At 48.1% G+C, this 24,408-nt stretch overlaps 1 long non-coding RNA gene across 3 annotated transcripts in view; it reads left to right on the forward strand.

The window, feature by feature from the left end:
* LOC123809711 overlaps window positions 1-24,408 on the forward strand; it is a 106,529-nt gene that overhangs the window by 21,424 nt on the left and 60,697 nt on the right. For all 3 annotated transcript variants that reach the window (XR_006784069.1, XR_006784068.1, XR_006784070.1), the window contains one exon: window positions 21,449-21,545. This is a non-coding gene — a long non-coding RNA (uncharacterized LOC123809711). The remainder of the gene's footprint in view (window positions 1-21,448; window positions 21,546-24,408) is intronic.

Here is a 24,408-nt window from a genome sequence, read left to right on the forward strand (position 1 = left end):
AGATGCGATCATGTGATCAAATGTTGGAAGATTCCAAATTCGGTTTCGTATGTACGGAGGTAGAGGTGTCTGCAGGTCATTGGAGAGTCCCTGTAGGCAGGGAGCTCCCTTTTGGGGCTCAGAGACATTGTCACATGAGATGTGGGTGCAGGCCTGGGGAACATCGGCCTCTGGGCCGAAGCTGGTCCCATGGGGTTGAGATTTCCCAGGGAGATGACAGCCACCGGACCTGATTAGTCCACAGTGCTTGCATTTAAAATACCTCACAGCTGGTGTCCTGATGACATTGAGAGAGGTGGCTGAGGCCCTTGTGACCAGGTGCGAAACTGTGTCTATGAGGGCCACCCCCTGGACCTGTGTAGGAACCTCCCACGACACTCCAGGGCGCCTGTGTCAGCAGGGCCTTCGGTTTCTTGGTGAAGGGAAGGAGATTCAAATTCAGTGTGTCATGCGTCATAGTGGGTGTTGGGGAGGTGAATAAATGAGTAATAAATACCGGGCCGTGAAAACCAGGTTATTTGAAACAAAGACAATCTGTACTCGCATGGGCGAGCTCTTCTTTCTTTCCCACGGTTGGAACTGCTCTTGTTCTGTCCGGAGTGCAGAGAAGGCAAGTTGTTCAACACTCAGGAGGCATTGATGAGCTATTGATATCGGAAACCCAAGGAGCCAGCAGCATGTCAACAATCAATAGCTTTTCTCCCCAGGTAAAATGCCCCCGTCAGCTCTGCTTCAGAAGGTTTTATTAGGCAATGCCAGGGGTAGCCTGGAGCCGGCAGACAGGGCTATGCGCCAGGCACCAAAAAGAAACATGTTTAAAGAATGTTGCTATTTGCTTTTAGGTGGAGCGTTTCATTTTCCCTTCAGTCATCAAAGGCACATAATCCTGAGTTGGGGGTAGGAGAGGTGGCGTTGTTGATTGCCTGAAAGGGGGTGTCCCAGTAGGGACGGGCCCAGGGGGCAAGGTGCTGGGGACACTGGGTGCCAAAGCTGCCTGGGCAAGGATCACCAGGCATCCGACACACATGCTCCGTTCTGCTCAGTACCTTAGGGCAACTCCTTTCCTTCCTGCCTGCACGCTCCTGGATTGTCTCCACTCCTGATGCCTCCTCACCATGCCCTGGGGCCCCTGGGGCCCCTAGGATTGTCTCTCAGTCCAGGCCTTTGCTTCCGGACATGTCACCTGGATGTGTCAGTCCTGCCTGTCTTCTGCCTGCTGGCCCCAGGCCCCCAGGCACATCATTCCTATCGAGTGGGGAGGGATCCCATCCAGTGATTCCGAAATGCTGTGAGGAACACACACTAAAGAGAGATTGTTTTCCCCTCTAATGGCCAGGAAGGCTTCCTCGGGGGGGAAGAAACACTGGCTTAAGGGGGAACTAGGTTTGGGTAGGGAAGAAGGGGAGTGAGGTTGGGCACACGTAACAGCCAAAGTCAAAGCCACTGGCCCTCAATGCTAGTGTGGCTCCTCTGCTGTGGTCTGTGGAGTTACCATCCACGTGGCCCCTGGGCTCGAAGCCTTGGCATGACTGTCCCTGTCCTCGTCCTTCCTCCGTGTCTGGCTCCTCACTGAGGCTGGCTGAGGGTCCTGACGTGCTCCTCCCCTGTCGTCCCCTTCCCCCATCTTCTCAGCCCCTTCTGCGTGGCAGCCCGGGTCCGGGGTTAGCGGGGCGGGAGGTAAGACAGCACGATTCCCACTTTCAGATGAAGAAACGGGGGCTCAAAGGACATAATAATGGTGTTGTTCCCTCTGCTCTGAAGGTGCCTTTGAATCGTGTTGAAGTAGGGAGAGGAGGGCAGTGGCCATCTGTGTTTCGCCCTGTCTCTGGGACTCTGCGAGGCAGGTCCTCAGGGCCGAGGGGCTGCAGGGTGCCCCAAAGCTCAGCTGCTTGGAAGCAGAGCTTGTGTGCAGAATTTAATGAGTGAGTTCTTCAGGGCCAGCTGCAGACAGAACTTTTCAAGAGATCTGGAAGGTCCATGAAGGGAGGTTTTATTTCCCTGGGCAGCTCTAGGTGCATTTTCACCCAGTGGGCCCCAGAGGGGAGACTAGAGCAAGCTATTTTTTTGTCTTGACTGTTTGTGAAATTGAGAATATTTTTAGCAGATTTGAAAGCTTTGGAGACAAATCCCATTACTCAGTGCCCTGCTCAGAGCAGGCACTCAATAAACCTTTGTTGAACGTTGCTGAAATGTTACTCATTGGCACAAGTGCTCCTCTGGTGAATGTGCACATTAGGGGATTTGATGAAGATATCAGCCAGCCTGACCGTAAAAAGCAATCTTTATGATGCCATAAAGAGGAGCATGGACAATAGCTAGGATGTCATGTGTGAGTGTCATAAATATTCCGCTAAGTTCCCTTGCCCATCAGGAAACCACATCACATGCACTTTCAGAACCAGTGGCCTATTTCAACTTTGTGTAAATGCCAGCATTTATTATGGGAACTAATTGGGTTTGCAATTAACCAAAATGCACAATAATCACATGACCCTCAACTGATTTGTGGGGTGTACAGTGTGCTTTAGAGAGTTGGGAGAGACAGTGGGCGATCAGGGGTACAAGGTCTGCCAAACCCAGTCAGTTTGGCTTCGGAACACCGCTGCACAGATGAAAAAAGGGGAACACATCTACTGTGGTGTGACTGCCTTAGTCCGTCACCCAGTGCTTGCTGAGTGCCCACTGTGTGCCAGGCATGGTGGAAGGGACATGGGCTTGAGAAGACAGAGCTCCTATACCCAGGGCTCACAGACCAGATAAAGGCTGGCAATGACAGGGAGGCATCATCGGGACTGAGAGAAGCCTGGCCAGGTTACCAGGGGGTGACGGGGAGGGAGCAGCAAAATGTGAGTTGGGTGGGCAAGCAGACTTTCAGGAACATTGAGGGGATTCTTGAGGACCGATGCAGAAAGCAAGGCGAGGGGCCTCAGGGACTTAGCAAAGGCACGAATTTGGAGGCTGGGCTGGGATGGTGAGAGGAGCTGAGGCTGGCTGGGCTCCAGGGGCTAGCGCACGGTTTCTGTGTCTGGCAAGGAGCCTGCACGGTACCTCACCTCCTGCTTTACCGGGAAATCTAGTTGTAACTCTACCTTGGAGACTGGTGGTTTGAGTCTTCGTAACGCTGTGCGAGATATTTTCCTCACCTCGTGCAGGGTAGTCCGACCTGCTGAAAACACACAGAGGGAGTGCAGCTGGTGCGCACAAGTGTTCCTGCAAAGCCAGGCCCTGTTGTTGCTAACCAAACCCATCATTTCTGTGGCATTGTGAAGTCTAAGCCCCCGCCCCCCGGGCTGCTTTGGGGATGATCTCACTGTTCTATCGTCAAGAACAGAGGGAGAGAAAACGGTGCCACTTCTCCCCCTGTGCTTTGCAATCACGTGTGACTGCTGGTGAGGGTCCTCCTTAGGGGAGCTGAAAAGCTGAGAGTCTGAGGAGATACTGCTTGGGGGTGAGGTGGCATTCACGTCCTGGAGTTTGCACAGGTCCACAGTGTTTATCGACGAGACCAGCTGTGGCCTGGAGGGTCTGGCTGGATTCAGCATTAGGCAGCTAGTTCTGGGCAAGCCCGGTAGGTAGGGATCCTAGAACACTGGAGTGGGACAGGCTGCTGGGGCTCTTCAGAAGCTGATAATGCAGCTTGATGGAGAGCCTGGACAGACACCTGATCCACCCTGGGCTGCCCCAGGGGACAGAGGAGTCATCCTCACTTAGAACTGAAATCTGTCTCCCTAAGGTTGGAAATCATTAACTCTTGCTCTGGAATCTGCAAGATCACAGCATAAGCCTATCCTTTCTTCAAATGTTACTATATATAGCTCACATTTTTTATGGAGTTGATGGTTACAAAGGGCACCTCTTCAGATACACGATGGTAAGTGCCCCTAAATCCTCTCCAGGTGAAATGTTGCAGCCTGTGTGAAATATTCCTTAAATGGCAAATTATTCCTTTCCACACAGTCCACAGTTTCGATTGTTTTTGTTTATAAAAGTATTATCTGCTTGTAGAAAAATAAAAAAAATAGACAATTGCAGGAGAAAAATATAACCAATTTCTTGGGCACTTATGTCAGCCACACTTGCTCCGTGTTGCCTCCCTTCCTAGACTCGATGGCATGCTGGTCCTGCAGCCCTCAGGGCCCTCTGAGCTAGGAGCCTTCAGCCAGTGGAACACTTCAATCTCACACTGTTTTCATCCTGCCTCTCTCCTTGCCTCCCTCCACATAGGCTCAGGCTGGGACCTCTGGCTCTTACTCCTGTTGGCTCTCCCTCCCTTTTCAGTACGTTGGGGTGGGGAGAAGGGAAGGAAAGTGACCTTCTGTACTCCCGGTGGCTGTTACTTCCTTTTCTAACTGGCTGTCGGTGCCCCCTCTGTGGCAGGCCTGAGACCGTTGATCAACTTGCGGGGCACAGCGAGGAGGTATTTGGGGGAACGGTAGAGCTCCCCGTGCCTCTGTTCCCAGGTATAGGAGACAAAGCTCCTTTTACCACCTTGCTCAACTCCCCTGCAAGCTCAGGTCTGTCCTCTTGCTGGGGGGCTGTAAGTGAGGGGTGTTCCTCACTCAGTGGGCTGCCCCAGTCCCCCTCCCAGGTGTCATTCACCCGTCGGGAGATGCATGCATCCCTGCTGGGGCGGATGGCAGGAGCTTGTGCTGTCCACCCCATCACCCCAGAAGCTGTCATTGTCTTTTGCTCTCCTGTTGAATTCAATGTGCTAGTATTTGACTGGGATGGAGCTTTGTATCTTCATTTATTATGAAGTTAATTTATTCACTTTCATACTATATCCTTTTTTAGGTTTTGGTCTGGATGCTCTGCTAGGTTTCTGAAATGAGTTGGATTGTATTCCATCTTCTTCTGCACTTTGGAACAGTTTACATAATGTGAGAATGATCTGTTCCGTGAACATTTGAAAGAACATGCCGTGACAGCAGGCTGACCCCAAAGCCTTTTTTGGGGGGAGGCAGTTCTTTGAAGCTGGTTTGCTTTCTTCTGTGACTGGTGGTCAAGGCCATTTTTTTTTACCTCTCTTTGAGACAAATTTATCAATTTGTGTTTTTCTAGAAAATGATCTATTTTATTAAAACTTTCAAATATATTAGCATAAGGTTGTACCACTGTAATGTTTTACAGGTAAAAAAAACAACCCACTGTATACTGTACATCTGTTCTTTTGTGTCAACTTGGCTAGGCTGCAGGCCCCAGCAATTCAAACATTAAATTAGGCGTCGCTCTGCAGGCATTCCGGAGATGTGGTTCAAGTCTGCAACCGGTTTACTTTAAATAAGGAAGATTGTCCTAGAGAATCTGGGTGGACCTGGTTTGGTCAGTGGAAAGGCCCTGAGACCAGAGCCGAGGTTTCTGTGATGTAGAAGAAGTCCCGTGTGAGCGCGGCGGCTTCAACCTGCAAGGTCAGTCTGGCGCTCCTGATGGCCTGTGCTGGGCAGCCCCCAGCATCACGTCTGCCGGTTCCTCCCAGTAGATCTCTCTCACCTTTAACCAAAACAAAAGATGCTCAGTCCATCCTTCTCCTGTTTAGAATGAACTTCTATGCATTCAGTACTGGTCCAGTCCTCAAAATCAATTTTATGTCCTATGGAAGGGTCGTAATTTAGAGTTTGGAAAGCTATACAAAGACAGTAAAATCTAGCCCCTCCACCAAGAGGTCTGGGTATTAGAGAAAACAGTTTTCTAAACAGAAGTTCTAAAGGAAAATGCATCCAGACTGTACTGAATGGTTCTGCCCACACAGCAGGAGCAGGGCTCTGCATGGCAGCCTCTGGAGAAATGTGGACGCCACCCCTTGGCGAGAGGACGGGTGGCAGAGTCAGTCACCCTGGGGTCACCCGAGAGACAGAGAGAGAGGTAGATGCACTGACCAGCTCTTCTGGAGACCACAGGGATCAGGCTGTTCCTTCTCAGGAGCACGGAACAAGCCAAGAAAGCCCTTGGCAGGAACCCAGGTGGACACAGCCCCGTGGAGCCATGGGACATGGTTTTGGCAGTGGGAACAGTGTGGCTTTCGGTGTCAGGCTTCCCACAGAGACAGTAACTCAGAAGGACCTCACCGGCTGGTGCGTTAAATTAACTGCACACACCCAGAATGGAGGATGATGGTCCTAAGGACATAAATGGGGAAAGAAGTCTGAGGCTTTTAGCTTAGCATGGGTAGCATGGGCTCCATCCGGGCAAACTGTGTTTTGAAGAAGAAAAAAACCACAAAAAACCCACAAACCTTGTAGGAGAGGAAAAGTATTCCTCTCCTCTGCAGTCTTCCGCAGGTCAGCTTTCCTGCATTGTTTCTGTAAAGAAACAGGTTATTCCTAATTCCCAAGCTGAAGATACTTGTAAGGAAAGAATATATGACATCATGAATAAAGCAAGAAGTCTGAAATTGTTAATGTATATAATAAGAGACAGTCACAAGTGGGAGCTTTAAATCGTGTGTATCTTCCTTAGTGAGCAGTTGAATGTTTCTACAAGCATCGGCGAGCCAGGCAGCCTGTGAGGCACTGGGGCTGTGACCTTCCCGGAGAAGACAGGTGGGGAAACCGAATCACAGCACAGCAAAGTGAGAGGCCCGAGGAGTGAAGCTCACGCCACAGTGCAGCGGCTGGCCAGGCCGGGCAGAAGGCGGTAAGAGATGATGAGTGCCTCCCGCGCACCAGGCACCATAGCAGGCACCGGGCATGCACTAGCAAGCAGGACAGACAGGGAGCTTAGGATCCAGGTGAGGAGACGGATGTTACTCAGTCACCCCAACAAACAGAACTTGCCCTTGCCATGGGCACCCCTGGCCTTGAGGTCATGCTTCATGGTTAGTGTGTGCCACTGTGCCAAGTTCAGGTGTCCTGTGGAATTCCCGTTCCAGAGGGACCTACTAGTGCTGGCTGGCCACTCACCTGGATCAGCTATTACATGAGGAGGTGACATTCCCCAAATAACGTCACTGGGTTAGAGTGATCCCTCAGGTTCTCTTTGACAGTCAATTAATAAGGTTGGCGCTTGGGTTTAGAAGCACACCACAGCTATTTTCCTTCTTTGTCCCTCTAAAGAGCTTTCTTGGCCCATTGCATCTGGATCCTTGTTAGATTTTGCTTCCCGAACCCCCACCCTCCCCTGCTGTCCTATTTATAACTTTCAGCTGTTGGCGGGTCTGCAGTGCAGGCCTTCGGGGAGACATACGCAGATCAAGATGCCTGTGAGTTGTCTGAGAACACGGGCTGGGGCGATGCAGACGCTCAGGCCGCCTCTGCTCTAGGAATTTGCGCGAACACTTGGGTTTCCAGAGCCTGGGTTGTGACGGACAATGGCGCTGTGTGTGTAACACTGGGAGGTGGGGAGGCGCCTTCCACTCAGGCCAGAATCGGCTGAAACCCGCTTTTTGCCTCACAAATCAGTCAGTAACTTTCTAGCAAGAATTAGAAATCGTGATTACAGCTGCAAGTTGCTTTCACTAAAGTAACTTCAAACACACACACGCACACACACGCACACACACGCACACACACGCACACACACACACAGCGGGATATTTGGGACAAAATTTAAGTAAGAGTTTTGGGCAGGGGGTGTTTTCTGGACAGAAGACACAACTGGTGTGGGGTCGTGAAATGTGTCTGGTGGGAACTGTGCCCCGAGGTTAGTGGAGGTGCAGACTGATGGGTGCATTGGGCTGGCCTGGGTTTAAATCATCCACACTGGGCCCACCCTGATGAGTGTAAATAATTCCAACTTGACCTCCACATTGTTCCCAGGCCTCCAGAATGCTACGCTTCCCAAAGGCTTTTCCTGCTCATTGTCAAGGCTTAAAATAAACCCCACTTGAGAAATTGCCTCCAAAAGTCTGATTTTGCTCATTGGAAAAGCTGCTGGTGAAGTCCTTCCTTTTAATGACTTTATTCGCTGCTCGCTCGCTCTCTTTCTCTCTCAGTTCTGTTTGGCTCCTGATTCTCTCTGGCCTGTGAGTGCAAAGACCCTGCTGTAGCTTCGTCATCCTAACGTTTCCTGCCCTCCCTTTTTTTTTTTTCCTGTTCCTGGGATTTAGGCCGATTCAATTTCTTTTGCTCCATGGAGGTTCAGATTAAAAAATGTGTATCTGGTGCTCAGTGTCCTGGCCTGCGATGAGCCCACAGGGAGGCCTTCCTCGCCTAAATTTGTCTCAGGCTTTAGCATGTCAAAGCTCATTGGAGTCAAAGTCAGCAGCGCCCCAAATCTTCAGTCTAGGGGAGTGGGTGGGGAGCGTTGGCTTATTTGCCTGACGAGCTTGTGTGCAGAGCCATCCAGTCCATGGAGGGACCCAGGCAAAGTGCCTGAAGTTGAAACATTGTAGCTGGCAGCCACAGTCCAGTGGTCTCCTTGTTAACTGGAAGCGGGGGAGTGATCGAGTTTTGCCAGCAATCCTGTAGAGCGAGTCCCTGCGGTGAACGAGACAAGCCTTGATCACTCCCTCTCCAGTGCTGTGTGTTCCTGTAGCTGGTGAAGTTTTCAGCCTGAAGAGTCGTTGTCAGTTGGGCACGTGTTTCTCTTCCTGCTGGCTTGTACTGGCTGCAGAGGGCAGGGCCTGTGATTCTGGTCGGTTCTCAGTCTTCAGGCTGCTGAGCGAGGCATAGTTGGCATCGGCATGTGGTTGTTGAGTGACTGGGTGTACGATGGTTAATTTCATTAACTCGATCAGGCTGAGAGACCCTTAGATAGCTGGTAAATCATCATTTCTGGGCGTGTCTGTAAGGGCATTCCCCTAAAAGACTAGCATTGGAATTGGTAGGCTGAGGAGAGATCACCCTCAGCAGTGCAGGTGGGCATTATCCAATCATAGAGTATCTGACTAGAACAAAAAGGTGGAAAGAGGGTGGATTTGCTCTCTCTGCTTGGGCTGGGCTATGCATCTTCTCCTGCCCGTGGACATGGGCATTCCTGGTGTCCCGGCCTTCTGCCTGGGACCGGGACTTCCTCCCCTGGCTCCTGATGCTTCTACCTTTGGACTCTGACTGAATGACTCCACCGACTGTCCTGGGTCTCCAGCTAATCGACAGCAGCTCATGGGTCTTCTCAGCCTGTCTGCTGATGTGAGCCCATTCCTGTCGTGTCTGTGTGTCCTGTGTGTATCCATCCACCTATGTATCTGTTCACCCACCCATCCAACTAGCTTTCTGTCTTTTCTAAAATAGTGGTTTTATTGAGATATAATTTACATGAATTCGCTATACAAATATCCTTTTATACCATAACATTTTCCCTTGATGCAATCTAGTAATTTTTTATTATATTCACATCATTGATTTTTTTTAAAAAAAGAAACAGGTTCAATTTGATTCTGGAAACAGAAGCATTCAGTTTAAGAAAGTTTTTATTTTATTGCAAAATAAACACAACACTTAACATATCAGCCATTTTTAAAAATACGTAGGGAAGATTTTAAAAGTCTTGTTATGTACCCCAAAGTGTGCAGGCAGGCTAGGGACAGCATCTGAGTTGAAAGACTAGTTTTCACATTTTCAGTACTTGGCAGACAGATGTGTGTTCCAAGGGCACTTGGCTAACCTCGGCCTAGGCCATGGGCACCTCTGCCCATGAGCTCAGTGATGCCCAAACTGGCCTGGTCGCCCAGCCAGATCCATCGATCTCAAGCCTGGGTATCGTGACAATTTCAGATTGCAACACAACGCTCATTCTCAATTTGTGGACCAGTAAGAACAGGTCTCAGACCGTCGCTGGTCCACGAATCACACGTGAAGCAATACTACGATAGAGGAAATCCCTCGAGAGTCAGTGCCTTTATAATTCTGTTGGTTCTCTGTGCTACACACAGATTCTTTCTTCCCAGCAGAGTCCCAAGTGCCTGAGTTAGCTCTGGGGCTCAGCTGTGGCTTCTGAGTTTCCCAGCAGAGCCACGTTGCCGATGGTCGGCAAGTCCCGAATCCCGCTGCCAGGTGGTGCAGGGCTGGAGCTGGCGTACAGCCATGAGCCTGCTCTTTGTCTGCGGGGCTTGGCCCCCCTGCACAGCCACACGTGACTTCAGCTCCAGTTTCCTGGTCTCTGTGGGCACTCATGAATTCTCAGACACTCAGCAGTCTGGGGACCAGGGGACACAGCAGAGCTGGGAGCTCCCAGGCTCTCAGGCAGTTGTTCAAGGGAGGGCAGTAGCTAGGTGAGGACAGTTGTCGTATACAAAACATAGTAATATCCGAGTACTGGGAAACCTTTATTGAGATGTAGCAGTCAAACCACATAGTTGTTAAACAACCATAACTATGTCTTAAACAATCAGTTCAGCTGGTCTCTATTTAACGTAATAGCTGCCTATTAAACCTAAATTAAGTACAGAGTTAAATATCTCTAGGACACAAAAACCCCAAAATGACTGCCAAACCCAGAATGAAACCTCTAGCTGGAATGAGCTAGGAACGTGTCTGCCTGGTCTGGATAAAGCAGGCGTTCCATCCCACTGCCCAGCTGCCTGTGCTTGAAGAATATATTTCCCAGGGGTGGGGTGGAGTGGAGGACAGACTTTGCAATACAGTTGAGTCCTGACTATGTCTCATAACTGCTTTAGTTTCAAAGACATTCTCATACATGCTAGAAATACAGAAATGCCTCCAAGAAGCACCATGAGGTCTCCGTGGCCTGGAATATGCCAGAATAGTCATTAGTTCTCTGCCTCTCTATTCCCACCCCCTTGCTAGACACAGGTCCTTATCCCATGCTGTGGCCACAGTGAGAGCCTCCCTGCCCTCCAACATCCTTCCAAACTGTCCCCTATCCATGTGCTATTTACCCATTCATTCATTCACTTGAAAAATATTACTCTGCACCTATTATGTGCTAAACACCCAAGCAGGAATACAGTGGAAGCAAACGGAGACCCCAACAGCTATTTGATCGAAGTGCTCTTTCTAAGAAGCAGTCGAACCCCTAACTCTTTGAGTCCTTTCTGCCCTGATCTCTCAGCTCCAAGAATGAAAGGTCCTGTACCTCTGTATTCTCATGGCCTACGTCTGCCTCCTCCCTCCCTAGAGGCCGGCCACGCACCCCCGCTTAGTTGTGTTTCTTAGGGCACCTTCTCAGGGTCACCTGCTCAGAAACTGCCTGGGATGATAGCTACAAATGTGTATTCGTGGGCCCCTCCCAGATCTGTTGGAGGATTTCGGCAAAGTCACATCTCCCTCAAAGTTTAGGACAAACAGTGAATTTCACCCATTTCCTCTAGGGACAGTTTCATACAGCGTGGCAGGACAGCTGCCTTGGGGGCTGGCTTGGACCACGGAGGCAGGATGGCCCAGACCGATTGTTCTCAGCTTGGTTCTCTTTTGGGGTGGGGTTGGAGGTTTTTTTCTCACTGTGTGTCTTCCCATCACTGTTTCATGGCGGTGACCAGACCGCTAGGGACAGGAGCGAGAAATTGCCAGTGTCAGTGTTGCAATCAATTTTACTTGTCACATGTTAATAGTGAATTCATTGACTCCATATATAACAGACTGGATACATGTTTTTTCTGTCCATCCATTTATGCTTTTGACTGGGAAGATTGGTTTTGGGGATTGATTTTTGCTTTATTGAGAAGACAGTGTAATCTATAATGAGAAATTTTCCACCTTCACGCTTGTGCTGGGGATTGCATGAGGGTTGGACTTACGCCCTCCATTATGATCAGGGGGATCAGCCTAGATCACTGATGCTCCTGGGGAACACTCTGGAAATCTGTGGAGACGGTTTTGATTGTCGCAGCGAGGGGACAGGGTTGTGCTGGCATTTAGTGGGTGAGAGTCAGGGAGGGAAGGCATCTGAGTTCACAAGCACCTGGAGTTGTGGCCCTTCTCCTTTGCTCTTCTTTAAAAAAAGTCGTTTGTAATCACCTGGGCTTTGAGTCCAGCTCTGTTTTACATACAAAATCGAACCATTGTTTTATGGTTTTAATATACCCTGAGTTTTCTAGAAAGGCAAGTGCCACATAAATGGAAAAAAGCTCATACTTTGCCTTGTTTAGAAATGGCTTTACTGAGTTGTTCACCACTTTGAAAAATCACGTCACTGATGACATTGTTCCTAGTGTTTGATACAGCACTCTCTAACTGCACTCGTAGGCATTAGGTTTTTGGTTATTCTATACCTCTTGTTAATGTACTTGTTTAACTTTTATTTAAAAAGGTCATCTAGAATGAATAAACCTGGATAATATATCAAGACCAGATACAAGCACCTGATTGGTTTATTAGGTCTTCTGAGTATATTTGTGCATAAGCATTTGCACATTGACATCTATCTTGTAAGTTATTATTCATATTGCATGACATTAACTTTTTTAAAGATTGTGCACTTTGGTAGGTTATACATCTATACTTTCATTGAAGGATAGCAAAAGGGATATTGAAAAATATTTACTATAAAAGTGTGATGTGTCTAATAAGATTAGAAACCTTTGGACTGGATACTTTTGTGTTTTTGTATTTTAGGAAAATGAAATGACATCAAATAAAACAAAAAGGCCAGCCAGAACTCCTCACCAAAGAGATTACATATGCCCTTCATAGTGGCAAGTCCCCCACCTGCCTCATTCAAACAAATGCCAATTATATAGCCCTCCATGTCTTCATCTCCACTGGGAGTTGAATCCACCCTTATAATCTTCCCTAGCAACTGTTGCTAGGAAGATGCTGCTTCTTGAGCTGACCTTCCACAGACTTGAGATCACAGTCGGTTGTTTCCCAGCTAATGAGGATATCAAATTTGCCAACCAGAGTGATGGAAAAACACGCAAACAGAGCACAACCAGTAACAACAGGCATAGGGTGCCAGGGACAACATATGTGCATAAGATGTTGCTATCAGGAGATGTTCGATTATTGACTTCCATTCCCGGAGGCTTGGGAGGTAAAAAAGCACCATCACCAATCTGCCCATGCGGTTTCTTGTTATAGCAGTGATGGGAGCACTATGAGGGGATCTGCTAATTTGGCCCCTTTCATTGTCTGTTGGCAGCATCTGCATTTCACTTCTTCAACTTTGGCTGCCTCACTGTTTTGATGTAGCTGAGTAGTTATCACTATCATGATCACTATAGCTAGCATTCGTTGAATCTTTGTTCCTGGCTCATCCTAAGTGCTTTTCATGAATTGCCTCATTTAATCCCCATGGTAGCCCTGTGAGGGAGATATCACAGGGTCCTCTGTTGTACTGAGGAGGACACTGAGCAGTGAGTGGTTAAGCTGCTTGTTCAGTCCCGCTGAGCCAGTGGGAAGCAGCCCTGCAGTTGGACCTACATTCTGTGCTTTATTCACTGAGTTGGCTCATTTGCTTGTAGTCTGACACATACAGGTGACAGTGCATGCAGAGGGGTTTGTGAATTCACACATGCATTCATTCTTTCTTCACCAGATGTGACCACACCAGCTGCCAAGCTCCCTGGGGACTTGGGTGAGTGCTGTCTACACCCTTTCCCCAAGAGCGGAGGTTCTGGTTCTGTGCAGAACTGCACTTCTGCTGCAGACTCTTCTCCCTAGTGATTCCTTAGCTTCTTCGTAGCTGTTGGGTCTTGGAGGGGCAGGGCTGGATAGGAGTGCCGGGTGCCCTCTGCAGACTGTGGCAGGACGTTTGGCCGCACCGGTGGTCATGAAACACTGGTCAAGTGCTTTACCTTCTGTCCTGGATGCAAACCCAAGGATCAAGGGGCAGAAGAAGAGCCACATTGACAAAAGTCAGCAGCCAGCATTTGTCTGGTGCTCCTCGGGGTCAGGCATCACGCTTCCGCTTATTTGATCTGTGAGTGACGTAGACTCGCCCGTGTGGGCTTGGATGCAGGAAGATGGTCACTGTGCGAAGGGAAAGCCCTGACAGGAGCACCTTTGCTGTACTTGTTATCCCTTCACACTCACCTTGGGCTCAGCTAGGCAACCCAGCTGCTAAACCTGCCATGAGTTTTAACTTCTTTTCCCGGCTGCCATGTGCTTTTGTTCAAGAGCATTTGGGTCTCAAAGATAGATTACTCTGGTCCGTCCCTATATTCTTGGAATGTTCCCCAGGAGTAGACTGCCCAGCCCAGGAACACATACATATATATGCAAGTTACCCTGCAAAATATTCGCCGCCACCTCAGCCTCAATGCACCAGAGGCTCCTGGTAATAGCATTCATCACAGACCACGATCCAGTGCCTGGTGCAGGCCTGTTCGACCCCCTTGCAAGGGAGTGATGGCTGACCTCATTCCAACTTAGGCTTGCGGGAGGGGCCTTGAGAACTATGGGATAGGCTCAGGGATGTGGTCCTGCCACAGCTGGGAGCCTCATCCCAGCCCTTAAGGTTGAAAGTGGAATTGTCCTAGAATGATGTTCAAAGGATCGAAAGGATAAAAGGCCTTATCTTTGCAGAGCTCTTCACTGTTTCAAGCCCATCCCTACATGCACACAGAAGCCAGCTTCATGCTTACCCTCCATCTGCAGATGTAGAAATCGAACTCAGGCAGACGGAGCTACCAAAGGGCTGGGACCTGAACCCAGGCGTCTGGTTCCAGATCTTGTGTCTTTCCTCTCCGTATACTCTTTGAAATCTCCACGGCCAGTGTGTGTTTGTAAAACGTGATGGGACAGCATCTCTCTCTCTCAAGAACAGCCGTCAGCTCACTCGAGGGTGAAATGAGCTCTGGGTCAATATTGTCTTTTAAAATTTGCCACTCAGTTCTTTGTGCTTCAGCTCTAAACATAACTTGGTTTAGCAGTGATGAAGCTCACCTTGGTTTTTAGAGCGTGTTCTCTAAATGTTGAGGAATTTCCTCATGATAACTTTGGAGCAAGGCAGGAGGAAGTTCTTGGTTTGCATTAAGGAGGAAAAAAATTGTATTTTTGTTGTTCACTTGGCTTACCCTAGTGAGACCTCAGGTGCAATAGGAACCAAGAAGTCAGATCTTGGAGCAGAAAGGAAGATGGGAGAGAAGTGGAGAAGCTGGAAAGGAAGCCACACTGTGCTTGGAAAGCTAGGCAGTTACAAGGTGTGAAATGGAAGGCACAGACATGTGCCTGTTCACATTGGCACTGTCAGGCCCGAGCCCAGAGCCTAGCTCACTGTTCACCACGATGAGGTGACTCTTGCTCAGTTCCTGTGGAAATTCAGCTGAAGGGACTGGAGTGCTCAGTGGTGACTCTGGAAGTCTCAGGCAGAAGTGTGTCTGAAAGGCAGGGGCACTTTGTCACTGATAGGTGCTGTCTTTGTAAAGTGCACGTGGGTTGTGGAAAGTAGAGGAATGAACTGGAAGATTCTACCAGCACTATCTGGACCACTTCTTCTTTCCCCTTCCTATCAGCATCATGCTCAGCACCGTCACCGCTGTTGGCCAGGCACCAGGCTAAAGGCTTTCCATAGGTCTGATCCTCATAACACCCTTCAACAGTAGGAATTATTATTCCTGTCTTACAGTGGAGAGAACTGAGGCACAGAAAAGTTAAGTAACTTCTTCCACATCACACAGTAGAAAGCAGTAGAGCCAGGGTTTTAAACCCAGGCCTGCATGCTCTCCTAAAAGACAAGACACAATTGTTTGGAAAGCTGCACTGTGGGCACGAAGCATGTGCTGAGGCTGGTTTTATGAAAATTGGCCCAAGAATCTCCTTGTGGCTGTGGCTAGGCCTGACAATCTGTTCTTCCTTCCTTTTTCTGAGTTCCTTCCACATACTCTGGATCATATGGCTCTTCAGGTCAGAGACATAAAAATGTTTTATGTCCCTTCTTTTCTGAGCTTGGGATGTTACTGTTTGCACACAGTTCTGGAAGCAGATGGAGCCTGATAGAAATACCAGATGATAACTCAGATTCAAAAGCTCTATGAAAGCACCCACATAGTATAAACACCTCTGAGTATATCAGAGAGAGAGAAATGGACAAAGACACACAGAGGGAAACAGAGAAAGGCAGACAGAGACAGACACAGAATGAGACAGCTACACACAGACACAGAAATAGAAAGACAGCACAGATGATACCATTCAAAGTTTATACTTTTGGTTCAAGTTGTGCCAGGACCACTCCTGGGCCTTCTGGTCACCTGAGTCAGTGAATTCTCAATAGTCTGTTCCTTCCCCCGCCCCCAGTTTTTAAATTTTAATTGTTGCTCAAGTACAGTTTTCTGCCTTTTACTCCCATCCTAGCCCACCACCTCACCCCTCCCCACCTCCCTCCCCTTTCCACCCCCACCTTGTTTTTGTCCATGGGTCCTTGATACTTGTTCCTGCAAGCCCTTCCCCTTTTCCCCTGAAATTCCCTCTCCTCTCCCCTCTGGTCACTGTCAGCCTGTTCTCTATTTCAGTGTCTTTGGTTATATTTTGCTTGTTCCTTTGTTTTGTTGTTTAGGTTCCTGTTAAAGGTGAGATCATATGGTATTTGTCTTTCACTGCCTGGCTTATTTCGCTTAGCATCATGCTTCCCAGTTCCATCCATGCCATTGCAAAGGGTAGGAGCTTCTTTCTTTCTGCTGCATACAATTTCATTGTGTAAATGTACTGTAGTTTTTTGATCCCTAGGTGCCCCTGATGGGCACCTAGGTTGCTTCCAACACTTGGCTATTGCAAATTGTGCTGCTATGAATGTTCGGGTGCATAGGTTCTTTTGGGTTGGTGTTTCAGGGTTCTTAGGATATAGTCCCAGCAGTGGAATTGCTGGGTCAAAAGGCAGATCCATTTTTAGTTTTCTGAGGAAGTTCCATACTGTTTTTCATAGTGGTTGTACCAGTCTGCAGTCCCACCAACAGTGCACTAGGGATCTCTTTCTCCACAACCTCTCCAACACTTGTTTGTTGCTTTGTTTATGATGGCCATTCTGACTGGTGTGAAGTGGTATCTCATTGCGGTTTTAATTTGCATCTCTCCGATAGCTAGCGATACTGAGCATCTTTTCATGTGTCTCTGGATCCTCTGTATGTCCTCCTTGGAGAAGTGTCTGTTCAAGTCCTTTGCCCATTTTTTAATTGGGTTGCTTGTCTCCTTAGAGTGGAGTCATGTGAGTTCTTTATATATTTTGGAAATTAAACCCTTGTCTGAGGTATCATTGGCAAATATGTTTTCCCATACTGTTGGTTCTCTTTTTATTTTAATGCTGTTTTTTTTAGCCATGCAGATGAGATCCCATTTGTTTATTCTTTCCTTTATGTTCCTTGTTCTAGGGGACATATCAGTGAAAATGCTGCTGTGTGAAATATCTGAGATTTTCCTGCCTGTGTTCTCCTCTAGGATGTTAATGGTGTCATGGCTTATATTTAAATCTTTCATCTACCTTAAATGTATTTTTGTGTATGGTGTAAGCTGGTGCTCAAGTTTCATTTTCTTTTTTTTTTTTGCACGTAGCTGTCCAGTTCTCCCAACACCATTTGTTGAAGAGGTTATTTTTACTCCATTTTATGTTGCTGTCCCCTTTGTCAAATATTAACTGGCCATAGAGACTTGGGTTTATTTCTGGGCTCTCTTTTCAGTTCCATTGGTTTATGTGCCTGTTTTTATGCCAGTACCAGGCTGTTTTGATTACAGTAGCCTTGTAATACAGTTTGGTATCAGGTATTGTGATCCCTCCTACTTTGTTGTTCCTTCTCAAAATTGCAGCAGTTATTCAGGGTCATTTATGGTTCTATATAAATTCTTGAAGTGTTCTATGTCTGTGAAATATGCCATTAGTATTTTAATAGGTATTGCATTGAATCTGTAAATTGCTTTGGGTAGTGTGGACATTTTGATGTTAATTCTTCCTGTCCATGAACACGGTATATGTTTCCATTTATCTGTGTCTTCCTTGATTTCTTTCTTCAGTGTTGTGTATAGTTTTCTGCGTACGGGTCTTTTACCTCATTGGTTAGGTTTATTCCTAGGTATTTTATTTTTCTTTTTGCTATATCGAATGGGATTTTTTTTCTTGATTTCTGCTTCTGCTGTTTCATTGTTGGTATACAAAAATGCCTTTGATTTCTGGATATTGACTCTGTATCCTGCTGTTTTGCCAAATTCATTTATTAGGTCAAGCAGTTTTTTGGTGGAGTCTATAGGATTTTCTACGTATCCTATCATGTCATCTGCAAACAGTGACAGTTTTGTTTCCTCCTTTCCGATTTGGATGCCTTTTATTTCCCTTTCTTATCTGATCACTGTGGCTAAAACTTCCAATACTATGTTGAATAGAAGTGGTGAAAGTGGACAGCCTTGTCTTGTTCCTGATCTTAGTGGAAAAGATTTTAGTTTTTGCCCATTGAGTTATGTTGGCTGTAGGCCTCTCCTCTATGGCTTTTATTGTGTTGAGGAATGCTCCCTTTATTCCACTTTGCTGAGTGTTTTTATCATAAATGGGTGCTGTACCTTATCAATTCCCTTCCCAGGGAATCCACTCCCTCCTACCTCATTGCCATCTTCCTCAACAATAGTCTTAGGTCCTTCCAGCCGAAAGAATATGATGAAAATATGTAAACCACTTAGCCGAGCATGTGGCATCCACTAGGTGCTGAGAGGGTAGCTGTTCTTTCTGTGAACAAGAGCATCTCTTCCCTAGTCACGAGTTCCTCACTTACAATTCCTCACTTACAATTTCTCACTTACAAGTCCTCACTCTCCTTTACATACTGATGTGTTTCTTGTTAAAAAAGGGAACTTAGTGTTCAATGCAAAACATAACAATATGGCTTTGTTTAAAAAAAAAACACCAGAAATTGAGGACGTAGAGGTCAACACAGAATGACCTCATCCTTCTTTCCTAGGCTTTGGGAGGGGCAGATTGTGTATGAGCATGAGTGACAAGGGTCCCTGGGGCCTTTTCTTGTGGTTCAGCCCTAAGGGGTGGGTGGGTGGGTGGCTGGCCTGAGGGAGTGCCCAGCAGACACGGGACCTCAGCACTCTCTGTGATCCAGCATCCTAACAAGAGCCAAAGTGGGAGGCTTCCCTGTCCCTGTGTCCTTCAGGTTGTCTCCCCTGGAGGAGGATGGGTAGGGGCAGCTAAGAAACAATGGCACAGAATTTGAACCCAAGACTTTCTGGGCTCCAAATGACTTGATGGTTTCATAGTACCGCATTGCGCTTGGCAGGGCGCAGGGGCCATGGACAAGAGAGAGAGTCTTTTAGAGTAAAAATAGCGAGAAATGAGGAGCAAGCTGCCACCCAAACATGCAGCCACAAAGACACACAGAGCTCCCTTTGACCACACTCCAGGCCGTGTTTCCCCTGCCCGCTAGGACAGGGCACCGCAGGCATCTGCCTTTGACTGGAATGGGCTGCGGCCCGGCCCAGACGGGACACATGCCTGTGGTCCCAGGCCTCCTGCACGCCCCAAGAAATGCCATTTACAGATGGGGAAGACAGAGCAAATGTGAGAAGACAGGAAGGAGAAAAGTCAACAGACACATGGCAGGCATCCTGGGAGGTAGGGTCACTGCCCGGGGAGAGAAAACAGGCCTCAGCCATGGGTCAGGGCGCTCACACAGAGGCCCCGAGGCCCGGGTTGCCTGGAGGAGCCATGCTGGGCCGGGCGGGGAGAAGAGCTTTGCCATGTGTGCTGTGGCTTCCGAGGAAGCCTGGCTGCTGGGAGCCTGGGAAGCCGAGCTGAAGGAAAACGGGGGAGAGAGGGGCAGGTCACATGGGAGCACATGACCTTCACAGAGGCCAGGCCCTCGGGTCTCCTCCTGCTCAGGCCTCCCCCTGGGCCGGACGCAGCCTGAGTACGGGGTCAGCAGAGACCTGCAACTTGGTCCGGGAGAACACTCTGGCCAGGAGTGGCCCACGGAAGAGATTCACGGGGTCCTGGCAAACGCAGGGGAGTGAGTGCCGCAGACCATCTTTGTCGTTTCTGCCTTTCTAGTTAAAAACAGTGCTGTTGGCCTGCTGGTGCTTTGAGTTGCTTGTCTGGGTATGGAGATGGCTTCCAGCGGCTTCCCCCACAGTCTTGGGGCCGGCTAATTGGCCACCAAACAGCGCCTGCTCTGTTCAAGACAGCAATGAAGGAGTGAAGCCAGGCCCCTCCGTTAGCCCCCTGGATAAGGGGCAGGTCTTCCCTGTCTGTGCAGATCATCTGTTGCCCATGAAAACCCTCATCTGGGATCCATCAGGCATTTTAAACAGGCTTACCTCAGGGACCTGTGTAACAGGGGCCAGGCTTATCACAGCCTCTGTTTACTTGTCTGGCCCAGTTGATACTAGTTCACTTATTCATTTCTTCATCCCATAGGTCTGTATTAGTTAGTGCCCCGCATGCACTGGGCCTTCCAGCGTGTGCTGGTTATTGGGCAGACAGTGGTGCACAGGCTGGACTCAGCTCCTTGTCGCATGTGGCTTCTGCCCTCAGTCTGCAGAGGCCTCTCTGACTCCTGTCCAGGTGCTCCAGCGGGGCTAATCCCTGGAGAGGGGACAAGGGGCAGGAAGTGCATCCCGGGCCCCAGTGCTGCACTGCTGCTGAGTGTGAGCTCGGTAGGAGAGGTTTGCTGCGGGCACTCCTGGGGCCACGTTTGCGGAAAGGCAGGTCTCCGAGGGCTGCCACTCATAACACCCAGATTTTAATCCTGCCTTAACCTTGATGATGCTGTGACAGAAGTTGACAATGCCCACTAATAGTCAGTGTCTAATAGAAGGGCTGTGGCTTGTTGTGCTAAGCCCTCTTGCCAGAAGCTGCGAAGACTGATAACTCGAGGTCTGGAATGGCTCTGATGCTCACCTGGCCCTTGATGAGGGCCAGCAGATACAGTACACAAACAGGTCCTTCCTTTTCTGGCTGCCTGCCGTGGCGGGCAGCGCTGAGTCACCTGCTGATCACGTGGTCTCTTTCTCAGGAAAACCACTGAAACCATCACACTGGGGGTTTAGGGTTGCAGTGTGTGAGTTTTTGGGGAGCCAGACATTCAGACCATAGCAAGGCTTGTATGCCGACCTTGGGCCAAGGTCCAGGGCCTCATTCCGCAACAGGTGGCACTAGAGCCAAGTTCATTAGAACCACAAGAGCCCCAGCAGCTGTTCGAAAAGTGGGTTTCTGGGCATCACCCCGCAAACCTACTTTTGGGAGCAGAGTGTGCAGGTTTGGGACCTCAGAATTTTCATTCAGAAAGCTGCTCAGGTGAGTCTTCCACAGGTACCACTATCACTTTCCTGGGGACCGGGATGCATCCTCCATGTGTTTCTTTCCTTTTTTCCTTTGGACATGTCAAAGGGAGGGTGTTGAGTCCTGTCAGAAAGCCTTCTTGAGGCTCTGTGTGCGGGATTGATTTTGACAGAGACAATTATTTTCAAGTAAAAGCCTTCATTCTTGCTGCTCATTCTTGTCTAATAAATTGTTGGCTCTTGGTAGGTGTAAGGGGCTGCATCAGGTGGGAGTTGGGCCCGCAGGCTCTGGACGCTTGCTGTCCCGGTTCACGTCCCAGCCCTGCCCCCCACTGGTGGTGAAGCCTGACGTGGCAAAGCCGTGAGTGTACGTCAGAGGCTGTGAGACAGACGTTTGCCTTCCGCCTCCACAGGTGTTTGCTGCATGGCCTGGAAGGAGTTCCCGATTCCCTGTGGGCGTTGCCTCACGCGTCTGAGAGCCTGGAAGTGAATACAGCCTACTCTGAAAGGGTAATTGTGAGTTATTGGAGTTAATGCACATTAAATGCCAAACAGTGCCCAGCACATGGTAAATATTCAACAAACATTAATTCCTCATTCCTGCCTTCAATTGAAAATGATTTTTCGTTCTCCCCTCAGCTTTCTGCATCAGCAGGAGGATTCCTCGTGTGTGTATCCTGCCATTGTTGGTCTCATTTTTCATTCCTTAATCATTTTTGTGGTGTTCTGCTGAATTCGCTCCAATTTCCTCCAGTCTTTCTGTTGTGGAACTAGACTCAGACTCCCTAGGGCCAAGCAATGGGAGAATTATTGCAAAATTCCTGCACTGGCACTACCGTTTGTGCACACCTGTGTGTGCCTTCTGAGTGACAACCTAATCCTGCTGACACCTGCGAGCTGGCCGGCCTCTTGGGCCATTCGTCTGCCTCTTTAGACGTGTGTGCATTCTTTCTAGTTGTACAAGTTCTCTGTCCCCCAGGTTTTTACAGTGAAGGATTTTCCATGATAACTGATAAGGAGATAGAAATGTTTAAACAAGTGCAGGAGACAGATACAGACAGGCGTGAGAAAGCTATCGTTTACAAAAATACCCTGGAAGGAGATGGGAACCAAATGAAGAGAGATTGCATAGAAAGTTGGAGGGCAGGTTTGGGCGACACTAACCAGCCCTGGTGGCATGCTGGCAAAGTGATGCAGTGGGGAAGTGAGAAGGCCAGCCCACCTGTTTGGACTCATGGCCAGTCTGCCCTTGGGGGTCCTCCATGTGGGGCCCTGAGGCCAGCCCCCTGGTAAGAAGCAGGAGGAGAGGGCAGTCATCGGAGCCTGGGCCCTCAGAGCAGGTAGACCTTGATTGGATCCTGGCTTCACACTCACTGTGTGGAATGACTGTGGGGAAATGACCCCCTCAGTTCCACAAGGGTAAAATTGTCAAGTTGGCAGTGATGATGCTCCCTCTTGCTAGGAGTGTGTTGTAAAGTGATACATATAACACGTTGAATGCAGGGCCGGACACATCATAAGTGCTCAGTTACTGTTGTTGATAAAGAAGATATTACCTACCTAGAATATCTGGTTGTCTGGTTATAGATGCATACATACAGGACTGCATGTCCATGGAAAGCTAAAATACATGCATATGTATGTATACATACACACATATATAAGCATTCATGTATATGTGCACACATATATGAAAGCACATGTGTGTTTTAACTTTTCCTGCACATGCAGTTACGTCCTGGAGATGGCTTATGTGCATTTCTTCCCACCTCCGGGCTCAGTGACATCATGTTGATAGCTTGGCCGTAGTGGGGATATTTTATAGTGTGGAAATTGGCGGAAAAAATATCAAGGGTTCCCCCCTTTCAGAGAGCCAATTTACTGGCACACCACCGTGCATGTGTGCCTTGCGTCTTCAATTACACTCTGAGTTCCTCTAGGGCTCAGGGTGTGCTGGATCCCCCCTCCCCCCAGGGCCTGCCTGTATCTTTGTGCGGCAGACTTCAAAGGGCGGGCAGCATCCATAGGAGGAAGGGTGAGTGGATGAAAGCAAAGGGGAGGGGAGAGCAGAAAGGGACTTAACAAAAGGGAAAGCGCAAGGTGTTTCATCAGAACTGGTAGAGGAGTCGCTAGGGAGGGGCTGGGCTGAAGGAGCAAGAGAGGGAGCATTTGGGTGGATGGATGACTTGGTGACAGGAAAGATGGAATCTAGAAATAAAAAATCCAAACAGAAAATGAAATTTAGGACGAGTGTGGATTCCACATGATGTCAGGCCACTGCTGGTAGTGTATTTTCTGAGTTTCATTGTTTGAGGTGAGTGGCATTTACTCAAAGCGTTGAGAGGGTTAAGCAGTGTTTTATAGGATCAAAAAATTGGAATCAGTCTAATGTGTCCAGGAGTAGGGAACTTACAAAGTAAATAGGATGCATTCATTTTGTAGAATAGTTTGAAGCATAGAAAATGAGGGAAAGTTCTAATAAAGCGCAGTCAGAGCGATGATAAAAAGCATGGAAAACAAGGGTGATGTTATTCACGATGTTAAGGGGGAAGAAGGCAGGTTGGAAACAGTATTGTAACCGTTTTTTTGTAGCAGTACGTACGTATAGAGAAATGTCTGGGAGAGTATACATTAAAACAGAAGGTAATTACTTCTGGCAGGGAAATTTTATTCCTCCCCTTTTTGCTTATTGGCATTTTTCTGTTTTCTATTTATAATACTTTTTAAAAATGGAAATGTTTACAATGTTTTCCTCCTCTCTCTCTAATTATATGTGTGTGTGTGTATATATACACACACATATATAGATACATGTGAAATATGCCCATATATATATAATACAGGATGGGAGAAAAATAGGTTGTGATAAAAAATAGGTTGCAAAATACAGTTTATTCTTGTGGTATCATTTATTATTCCATTATTTTCCATATGAACAACTGTAAACCTACTTTTGCCCCACCCTGGATTTTCTATATATGTATTTATATATCATAGATATTTTACATGTATTTGTCTTGACTGACTTTGAAGGTCATGTTTCCCTAAGATTGCTAGCAAACTGGCTAAGCAGAGATTCTCTGGGCCATCAGAGGATTTGCTCTGATTTGTGAGTTAATCTATGTAAAAAGTCTTACATTGATTTAACAGAGCACAGCTATAATTCTTGAACACATAGCAAATTGCTTTGATTGAGAAAAAGTCAGCCCTATAAAATCTGGACTGTCCTGCAAAATCACAGAGACTGCACCAGTACTGGGTAGCAGGCATGTTGCATTGTGGAATGGGGACTCCCCAGAGCAACCCGAAAAGCTAGAAGCTTCCGTCAGAATAGCAAGATGAGTTCAAACACCCTGGCCTCCCAGAAGCGCCG

This window comes from Phyllostomus hastatus, unplaced genomic scaffold (assembly GCF_019186645.2).
Source record: "Phyllostomus hastatus isolate PE091 unplaced genomic scaffold, TTU_PhHast_1.1 phas_scaffold_555, whole genome shotgun sequence".
Taxonomy (NCBI): domain Eukaryota; kingdom Metazoa; phylum Chordata; class Mammalia; order Chiroptera; family Phyllostomidae; genus Phyllostomus; species Phyllostomus hastatus.